We start from the raw sequence: 9252 nt of genomic DNA, 5'->3' as shown, positions 1-9252 counted from the left end.
CTGGTTCACGTTTGAATAAGCTTGCAGTAACCACAGACCTTATTTGAAGCATCGCGCCAAAAACCCATTCAAAACTCCCATAGGCGAAAACAGTGAAGAACCAGGAGTGTTAGCATCGATGTTTTCCGGACTCATTCCTGCGGCTCTCTATTGTGCAGGGCAGCGTAAGAAGACCACTCCGAGAATGAGCCTTTGTCATGATGTCACATCTGTGGTTGGAGTAAAACCTGACCTCTTTAGACACTTTACCTTCAGACAAGCTGCCAGCAGAAAAGAGATGATTCTCTGGACTTCTGGCTGGTACAGTAGACGCCGGAGCTGCAGGACAGGTGTTACGGGTTATCTGTGTCAAATGGCCACTTCCTTCCCTCTGTGAGCCATGTCTCAGCCGGTGTAACGGGGTCATTCTCCTGCGCCACAATGCAGGCAAGGTTTCATCTCTGTCTGAGCAGAGCATGCTGCAACCAAAACACAGTTGGTTTGAATTGTCTGGGATTTTCTCCAGCGTCTTGGGTAATTTCTACCATATTTCAGCTGGGGTGCTGCTGGAGCACCCTGCGATTCCTGTGGTGGAGGAGCCTTTGGTTAGCCAAACGAGGCCCCTCATTAGCTGCCATGCATCAGTACGGAACATGCAAGAAGAAGCTGTTTTTTTCTAAATAATAATATAATATAACTTAATAATAACATAACTTGGATTCTCCCGATCGCACCCAGTGATACTCTACATTCGAGACAGACATCGTGACTGACTTGTAGATCTTGTGAAACATCTCTGCCTGTGTGGATCACTCTCTGTGGAAATCTATACACATCACAAAAAACCTTTCTTCCTCTCACTCTTATTTCTCTTATTTCTTGTCTCCAACACGAGGCCCACAGGAATATTGTCAAGGCGCTGCATCTCTGACCCTTTTGCACTCCTGACTATTGGATGCTTATAATTTTGCGGATTTTAGATTTGGAGCTTATTCAACTGTTGAACTCGCTGTCACTCCGGATAAAAGCATCAGGTAACGTCATGTAATGTAATTTAGAGAGAAGAGACAGGGGGAGAGAGAGAGAGAAAGACAGGGAGAGAGAGTGAGAAAGACAGAGAGAGAGGGAGGGAGGGACGGAGGTAGAGAGAGGGAGGGAGGGAGGGAGGGAGGGAGGGAGGGAGGGAGGGGAAACTGACTGAAAGATGGATATTACACCACAGCTCAGTTTAGTAGAACTGAAGCAATAACCTAGCCTGGCGTCCAGCACCTACGAATCACAGTTTTCACGATTGTTCGAATTTGCATGGTGACTCTGGACACCAGGCAGGCATGCAAGAACCCAGTCCTGTATAGCGAAGGGAAGGACGCTTGGGACACACTTGGTAGACAAATGCAGTGAGCCCCCCCTGCTGGTGTGAGTAGGTAAGACAACACAAACGTGAAAACTATTCGTCTGTTACAAACACATCAAAGTAACAATGTTTAGTTGAGATCTGAGGAGTGGTTTACTTTTCAGTGTGGGTTTGGTTCTTTTAGATTAGTTTTTGTTTTTCCACATTTTTCATTCGCCTTTTTTGTCGACTTATTGTTTCAATTCTTAGTTGTAGTATTTCTGATATGAGGTGGTATAATGATAGAAGTTAAGAACAGGTATTTTGTATGTGGGAGCGCTACTGGTGGGGGTTTTGGTCTGTGGACAAAAAATCGAACTATCTATCTATCTATCTATCTATCTATGTATCTATCTATCTATCTATCTATCTATCTATCTATCTATCTATCTATCTATCTATCTATCTATCCATCTATCTATCTATCTATCTATCTATCTATCTATCTATCTCTAGTTGATTCACTCCTCTTAATCTTCTATGCTGTCATTCTTGACTTCACAGGAATGTTCTTTGCCTCTGATTTCACGACGTGTCACCCAGTCAAAGCTGCTCTATAGCTCAACGGTGTGTGTGTGTGTGGGGGGGGGGGGGGTCACCCAGTCAGAGCTGCTGGGTGTGTGTGTGTGTGTGTGTGTGTGTGTGTGTGTGGGGGGGGGGGGGTCACCCAGTCAGAGCTGCTGGGTGTGTGTGTGTGTGTGGGGGGGGGGGGGGTCACCCAGTCAGAGCTGCTGGGTGTGTGTGTGTGTGTGTGGGGGGGGGGGGGGGGTCACCCAGTCAGAGCTGCTGGGTGTGTGTGTGTGTGTGTGTGTGTGTGTGGGGGGGGGGGGTCACCCAGTCAGAGCTGCTGGGTGTGTGTGTGTGTGTGTGTGTGTGTGTGTGTGTGTGTGGGGGGGGGGGGGGGTCACCCAGTCAGAGCTGCTGGGTGTGTGTGTGTGTGTGTGTGGGGGGGGGGGGGGGTCACCCAGTCAGAGCTGCTGGGTGTGGGTGGGGGGGGGGGGGTCACCTCCAGTCAGAACTGCTGCATGTGTGTGTGTGTGTGTGTGTGTGGGGGGGGGGGGGGGTCACCCAGTTAGAGCTGCTGGGTGTGGGTGTGGGTGTGTGTGTGTGTGTGGGGGGGGGGGTGTCACCCAGTCAGAGCTGCTGTGTGTGTGTGTGTGTGTGGGGGGGGGGGGGGTCACCCAGTCAGAGCTGCTGGGTGTGTGTGTGTGTGTGTGGGGGGGGGGGGGTCACCCAGTCAGAGCTGCTGTGTGTGTGTGTGTGTGTGTGTGTGTGTGTGTGTGTGTGTGGGGGGGGGGGGTCACCCAGTCAGAGCTGCTGGGTGTGTGGGGGGTTAAGATGAGGGGGAGCTGGGGTGAATAGAGGGGGGAGCCGGGGTCAGGTGGGAGTATCAGTGACGCTCTGTGGTGGCAGTGCCCTCTGTTTGTAGTGAGATTAGAGGATGACCTGTCCCCCTGTTTCCCCCCCAAACCCCTGATGCCTCAGTGCCCTCTCCCATTCTTCATCCCTGACCGCTGACCAGGCCACCACTGGAGGAATTAATTACTTTTGGGTGGGAATAACAGAGAGAGAGAGAGACACACAGAGACAGAGAGGGAGGGAGGGAGGGAGGGAGGGAGAGACGGACATATCCCCTCTTCAAAACCACTGATCGCACCCTTTTGATCCAGAATTAAACCAAAACTTGTGAAAATGTGTGGCGGCAACACTATAATGAATATATATGTCCAGCTTTGAGTGTGGCTGCGTCTTCTCTCTAATACATGTTTGTGATGTTAGTGCAGTGGTTCTCAACATGGCGCCTGGGGTCTTTTCCAGAGGCTCTGACTGTCATCGCTCTACCTACAAAACAGATTGTCATCATGGGATTCTGGATTAAAGATTCTCAGATTTGAGTCCAAGAGGCTGAATCTCATCAAATGGGGGTCCGTGGCCCTAATGTGAACTCAATAAGGCTCCTTGAAATGAAAATGATTGAAGATCACTGTATTAGAGGATCTGTTGTGGTGCATCAAGGTGTGAAGGTCACATCCGGGAAGTAGAGTTAAACACTTGTGTAGACACAATATCATGGTCTGCCAGAGTCATCAAATCAGTCTCCAACATCCACAGATTGGCCGGTCTCCCATGCTGATGATGAGCACAGTGAGCAGATGCCCAGACTCGTCAGGCACCGGGGGTCCGAATGCTCCTCTGTTAGCCAAGGAGCAGAACCTGTTGCATAAGACTTAGACTACACATACTTTATTTCAGAAGCAACACACGAAATATTATTGCACAAGGAAAGTAAGTATAGTTAAAATAATCCTAAGTGTCAGACTAGTGAAACATCTTAATATTATGGTATTGCACAAATAATATAAAATATACTGCACTCATGCACGCACACGCACGCATGCACGCACACACACACACACACACACACACACACACACACACACACACACGCACGCACACCAGTTGATTTTCTCATTCTAACAGTGTTTATTGATTTTAGAATAGTCAAACCAAAGAAGACAAAATGTTGTTTCTTGATACCAATAACCTGAAAGAAGGATGTAAGCCAAAGTAAAGTATTTGACCATTTTAAAACAGATTTAATAACAAAATAAACAGATTTTAGGTCATACATTCACCCAAAGTCATGTGAAGAAGAATACTGTATATTCATTAAAAAATCTAATTATAATCCAATTCAGACGGTTGACTGATGACCTTCATGGGGGAAAACAAGAAGAATAGAGTATTTATTTTCTAAAGGCTATAATCTCATTGCAGAGCGTGGTTGTGGGATGGAAGCTGCTCATAGCTTTTGCATTATCAAAGGAAACTCAGCCCCGTTCTTTCCCCTCAGACTTACAGTATCTCAGCCTGCGAGGGAGCCTGGGCTTCGTCACCGCAGCACCCGTCCCCTCACCCCCGAGAGCCACCCTGAGGACCTCGAGGAAAGGCCCTGGTCCTGGAACACAGTGAACACCGTTTGACCCCCGCCGCAGGAAGGACACAGTGAGGGGCTGCCTGGAGGAGAGGAAGGAAAAAGACCCGAAACAGCAGAAAACACAGGTCCTTTCTCTTTTGTCCTCGTGAGACGGTGTCTGTTGGCAGATTTCTGCGTGCTGTCCCGGGCCAGAGAGGGACCACCAGGGAGGCTGGGAGTCCAGGCGCCATCAAGGGGCATCTGCACCACCTGCCTGGTCCTAATAATTCATCACAAGAGCAGTTCTTGTGTTCACCTGCTGCAGATGAATTGATTTACAGTACAACACAGTCACCTTTCACAACAAGCTGTTAAACCCCTTAAAAGAACAGCTCTGACCTCAACATGAAAGTTCTTTCATCATCTCCTCACCTGCATGCCAGTTCAAAACACAGGCGAAGTTTGTCCATAATAACACAGAGGGAGGGTGCCAGCACAACACAGAGGGAGGGATGTGTGCACTGATTACCCCGGGCTGAACGGGCCTGAACCAGGTGAGGGAAAGATCATTTCCATGTTCGTCCTTTGAAGTGGTGACGTTATTGACGTATATATCCCCATCGACTCAACAGTGTAGTCTCATTTAGATTAAAAGCTTCAAAACTCATAAAAGTGGTCCTCGTGTGTGAAGATGATATTACTAAACACTGGTTCGCATTTGATTAAGCCAGCGTTGCCCAGAGAGATTATTAGAAGCATCGCACCAAAAACCCATTCAAAACTCCCATAGGCGAAAACAGTGAAGAACCAGGAGTGTTAGCATCGATGATTTCCGGACTCATTCCTGCGGCTCTCTATAGCAGCCTTCTCCAAAACAACTGAATTCAGTGGGGACCAGAGTTCCAAAAAGCTGTCACTGTGTTATAGGACTAACACACTTCACCCGTGTTTCAATTGGCATGAGGGTGTAGATGATGACAGAATTGTTATTTTGGGGTAAACTATTTTATCTGTTTAGTTTTACTGGGTTTGGTTTGCTATCATCTCCTGCATTCTTCTGTGGATGTGGATGTGGCCCTATATCCCAAATTGGGATTCCCAACTCCTGAAACCAATGAATCAAAAATGTTCAGGATGCATCACTGCGCTGCTGCCCTCTTCTGGCGGGTTTTCATTATTGTTATCATCATCTAGCCTGGCTCCAGATGACCTTCAAAGTCCCGCCCCCTCCCCAGAGTTGTGGAGCTGGCTGTTCAGGCTAATCATAATCGTCGTCGTCGCCGTCATCGTCATCATCATCGTCATCATCATCATCACCATGATGATGATGATGATGATGATGATGATGATGATTATTATTACAATTATTATTATTAGTGGCCGGGCCAGCGAAGCGCCAGGCCACTTCTTGTATTTGCCTGTATTCTTCATCCTCCCGGGAAGTTCGACTTCCCATGGATGAAAACTAACCAAACTTTGCACAAAGGTCCAGTCCCATGCCAAACGTCTTTGACACAAATTTGGGGCCAATAGTCCTAACGGTGGCACTACAGCGACCGTCTAAAGTTTAAAACTTAAAAAATTCATAAAAAATCAGGCGTACGTGCTACGGCTTTGCAACTTTCACCGAAATGTGCGCCTAAATGAGGGGAAGCTTTTGTACAATGCAACCTATGGCCAATTATGAAGTCTAAAGACAGCAAAACTGCAAAAACTGCAAAAACCATTAAACCCTACTCCTCCCACATTTTTTCTTCAAACGACACCAAACTTCAGTATCTGCATCGTTAGACTGTTCTACACAAAAGTATCAAACCAGATTTTCGATCGGTCAAAAATTGAGCCCACAGTGCATCAAAACGTTGAATTCTGGCCCCGTGTATAGCCTAATTACCTTAATTACCTTTGGCAATTAGGTTGTATTTGTGATGTCATCAGTCAGTCAAGCAATTGTGATGCCATCACTAATGTCACTCGAGCAATTGTGATGTCATAATATTTTTTTTCCCCATTGACTTGCATGGGGTTTCGAAAAATCTTGTTACATTTGGCAATTAGGTTGTATTTGTGATGTCATCAGTCAGTCAAGCAATTGTGATGCCATCACTAATGTCACTCGAGCAATTGTGATGTCATAATATTTTTTTTCCCCATTGACTTGCATGGGGTTTCGAAAAATCTTGTTACATTTGGCAATTAGGTTGTATTTGTGATGTCATCAGTCAGTCAAGCAATTGTGATGCCATCACTGATGTCACTCGAGCAATTGTGATGTCATAATATTTTTTTTCCCCATTGACTTGCATGGGGTTTCGAAAAATTTTGCAGTAAATTAGCTGTAATTCAGAAACCATAACAGCTACAGCTACGAAACTTCGTAGGGAGGTGCACAGAGGGGCCTTATACTATACACGAAAGAAATACACAAATTGAGCAGATGGTGGCGTTATAATAGCCCTCTTTACAGCCTGCACTCGGCCCCTAAGGAGGATCTGCAGTCCTCTTCGGCCGAGCTCGTGTTGGGCCAGCCACTAAGAGTCCCTGGGGAGCTATTGTGATGTCATGTCATAAGTGACATCACATGTGGTGTGATGTCACTCCTTTGCATCGACTTCCACAGTACGGCAATTGGGTTGTATTTATGATGTCATCAGTCAGTCAAGCAATTGTGAAACCATCACTGATGTCACTCGAGCTATTGTGATGTCATGTCATAAGTGATGTCACAAATCCTTTCTGGTTGACGCTATATAAGTGGGAACAGTATATCTTTCCATGTAAGGTCCCAGTTGAGATGCCTCGCAACAAAAAACGCCATCAGATGATCAAGAAGCTCCATGCTGCAAGGAAATCAGAAAAAGCTGGTGCTAACACTGCAATTGTTGAACAAATCCATATCAACAATTCCCCAGATCGATCAAGACATAATGTTGGTGAAATCCCTGCAACATTATGTCCCATGGTCCATAACTTCTGAACCGTATGGTCTATCATCAAAGCCTTGAGACTTGCCCGGCCACGACCCATTGCTGCGCAGCAGCTATTATTATTATTATTAATCAAGCAAGCATCTGGAAGTAGGACGTCATTACTTTTTGTGTTGTGTTCACGTTCATAGCTCATATAATATAATGTATTGTAACGAAGTGGGTATTCGTCCAAGGAACTGGAGACTTGAAGTTGGTACAGGCTTTTTATTCTTGTCTTCACAATACACGCTCCTAGCAGCTAGCTTCGCTGCTAGCTCTAAACCACCCGGTCAGCTCGCCCACCCTGGCCTGACTGGCCTCCGCCCCGGCCGCTGGTCACATATATCCCCTTCCCCCTAGGAACACACCCACACATATCAGTTCCTAGCCAAGCACGGAAACACCCCAATACACGTAATTACCCGATACGTTACACATCCCCCACACAAATTTAATGTCGCTTCCACGCGACATGCACAACCCACACACATCCCCCTGTACCAAAACACACCCAACACAATATTTTTTCCCATCACCACATCAAATTATAATTCCCCAACAAACAGTCTTTTCTTTTCAGCACCCCCGTCATAATGTCCAGTTTGCATCAGGTACTCCGTAATGTCTAGTTTTCCATTAGGTACCCCCATAATGTCTAGTTTCCCATTAGGCACTCCATAATGTCTAGTTTTCATTATTTCCTTTCTTTTTCACACATTTAAATTCAACCCACATTTCCCACATTTAGTCCCTTTTAAACCCCATTTCCATCCCCCCTTTTCCCAGCTTCACCAATTCCCCTGAAGCACTCTTTTCGGTCCCCCCTTTTTGTTTGTTCCAGTAGCCAAATGCACGAACGAGCACCGGATCGACATCCTCGTCCTCCGGTCTCCACTCGCGCCCGTCGACTCTCCAGCTGACCCTGGCGTCGTCCTCCCGGCCTCGCACTCGCTCGTTTTTCCGTCCCCCTCCTCCAGGGTTGAGGACAGCAGAGCGAACACCACCGGCGTCGATCTTCCCCTCGGCTCTCCGCTCGTTTTTCCGTCCCCCTCCTCCAGGGTTGAGGACAGCAGAGCGAACACCACCGGCGTCGATCTTCCCCTCGGCTCTCCGCAGTGCAACGTTAGGGGGTGTATAGCGGTTAGGCTGGGCCGGTTCCCCCGGCGGTAACCCCTCTCGCTCACTCGGAGACACGAGCGTCGCTCTCCCGACTGTAACAACGCTGCAGACGATGTCCCTCTCTTCCCTCTGGCTGTTCACGCTCTTCCCAGCCTGCGTCTCACCTCCGGCCTCCACACTCTCAGTGCAGTCCCTGGCCAAGTGCTCCGGTGACTGGCAAGTCCAGCAGAGTCTCACCTGTCTGCCGCCTGCACGTCTCTCTTCTCCCGCTGTCCCCCGATCTCCGACAGCCTCTGGACACTCTCTGGCTAGATGTCCGATCGCGCTACATGCCCAGCAGGCTCCCTGCTGTCCATGTCGTTGTCCCGCATACCCGGTCCGTCTCCCGGAACCGCATCGGCACCACCTCGCCACGTGGCCCGGCTCTCTGCAGGTCCAACACAGTCTCTTCCGTGGCTCTTCCGGCCGCTCTCCCCGCTGCATTACCTCCGCGCTCATCAAGTCCACCCGCTGCATGACTTCTCGCAGCGCCCGCATCACCTCTACTGCCCAGGCAGGAGTCTCTTGCACCAGCCGTCCGACCTCTCTCAACACACGGGCCTCCATGCCCGCCAGCATCGAGCTGATCCCCGCCGTCAGCTCTCCTTTCCTCCCGTTCACCGATGGCCATTCTCCGGAGATACTTGATTCTCCGCGCACCATCGCACGTGGTTTTAGCAGCTAGCAGTTAGCAGTTAGCACCCCTGGTAGCTAACTTACTAGCGCTAGTTTCTAGAGCCAAAAAGCCGCACCACCCGTCTCTTTTGCCGTTCCTTCTCACCCTCTCCCCTCTCGGCCGAATCAGAGGCGTTACCGCTTTACTGTCTGGCACCAAT

The sequence above is a fragment of the Poromitra crassiceps genome (genome assembly GCF_964638095.1).
Source record: "Poromitra crassiceps genome assembly, chromosome: 8".
In the NCBI taxonomy this organism is placed as follows: domain Eukaryota; kingdom Metazoa; phylum Chordata; class Actinopteri; order Beryciformes; family Melamphaidae; genus Poromitra; species Poromitra crassiceps.
Note: the sequence above shows the minus strand (reverse complement) of the source record.